Below are 1,748 nucleotides of genomic sequence, written 5' to 3' on the forward strand. Positions count from 1 at the left end.
AGGATCCCAATATTTTTTTTTAATTTTTACTATACTTTTAAGTGATATTATATTCATTATTAATGATAGTCATCATAAAATTAATCGCATAATTATTATTAGGTAAAAACTCAGGTGAAGTCGACTTCACGTGAAGTTGATACCTGAGAACCGTTAGATAAAAATTTAGTTAAATCGGTTAAATCATCTAACAACTCTTAAGTATCAACTTTACGTAAAGTTGACTTCATATGAGTTTTCACCTGATTATTAATAGAATGATGCAGATATGTTCATGCATGAGTTTTTATATGGGGCCACCAGTTTTATTAGATGAGTACAACAAGCCGATAATGATTTTTGCCATGGGAGACCAATATCATTACTTTATCAACCAAAATAAAAGGATCATATAGTAATGTTGCTCATTTTAACACGGTTTAGGGAATTATGGATTGAAAATCTTGGAGTACATTGTTTTGGTAGAATAAGGCAATCAACAATTTAAGAGAGTTCAGGACGTGGATGCTGCATAACCACACGCAAATTTAACATTAATTTAAGAGGAATGCTAAGGGGACAATAACTTTTGTTATTTGTAGCCATCAAATAGTCATTAATGATAGTTTTAATAGTGTGAGATTGGTATGAGATTTCATCTAATGGCTCACTTTTCTTTACTGGTTACTTGCTGGCTAGAATTTAACAAAGTTGCTGGCCCCTAGACTTTTCCATAATTTAATCACTTTTTCATTCTACTATAAAGATGATTTTTTTTTGTACTAGGTATCCATCAGGCCGAAAACTTAATGATTAATCCCTTAAGTACTGCAGAGGTAAAATGGGTGATCCTCCCAAGCAAGCAAGCTCCATTCTCATCTTCCAGTAAATATCGAATCCGAAAAAGATGGTTAGAAGACTCAGAGCCTCATTCATCTGTGTCAACTTGAGTTGGTTACTTTAAAGATGATTTTATATGTCTATAAGATAGCATTTGTTTTGAGGTATTAAGATAGAGATTGGGAAATTGAAATTCAATATCATGTTTGTTGGTTCAGAGATTGGTACTAAAATTTCTGTCTCTGTTCCTAAAATTTCAGTATTTCAGTACCTCCAAAAAATGGGGACACAGGGGACTAAAATTTTTAGAGATGGAGACTGAAACTTTAATAACATTTTATACCTAAAATACCTTCATTTCAATTAATTAGTTCTAATTTTACCCTTTGTACAAATTAAATTAAAATGTCATTCTTGTTTCAATTTTTGTCTCCCACTTTGCACCAAATAGAATACTAAGATTTATTTCAATCTCTATCTCTTAGTCTTTCTCTCTCAGTCTCAGTCTTTTCATTTTTATCTCTCCACCAAACGCTACCTGATAGTGTGACAGGTAAACATATCTAAAAAAACATAAATATCTTTACTTTTTTTTTGTCAAGTGGATTGGACAGCCCCAATTTTAGACATTACACCCATGTTTCACACACACACAACATACTCACACACACTACTATGGGTATCATGGGTTCTTAAACTAACAACCAGCCTCAGCTGGAATTAAAACCCGGATGCAACGTTGTATGAGGTAGATAGGTATGCCATCTGTGATGGGCTTCTGCTGCATAAACATCTTTAATTGAATATCAGCTTCGGATTAAATTACAAAAAAAAAACTGATCCATGTGAACAAAAATGGTCCAGTCGGATTAAATTACCAAAGAAAATAAACTGATCCAAGTGAACAAAAATGGGTCAGCCCACATAAA

The sequence above is a fragment of the Arachis ipaensis genome, chromosome B06, assembly GCF_000816755.2.
Source record: "Arachis ipaensis cultivar K30076 chromosome B06, Araip1.1, whole genome shotgun sequence".
In the NCBI taxonomy this organism is placed as follows: domain Eukaryota; kingdom Viridiplantae; phylum Streptophyta; class Magnoliopsida; order Fabales; family Fabaceae; genus Arachis; species Arachis ipaensis.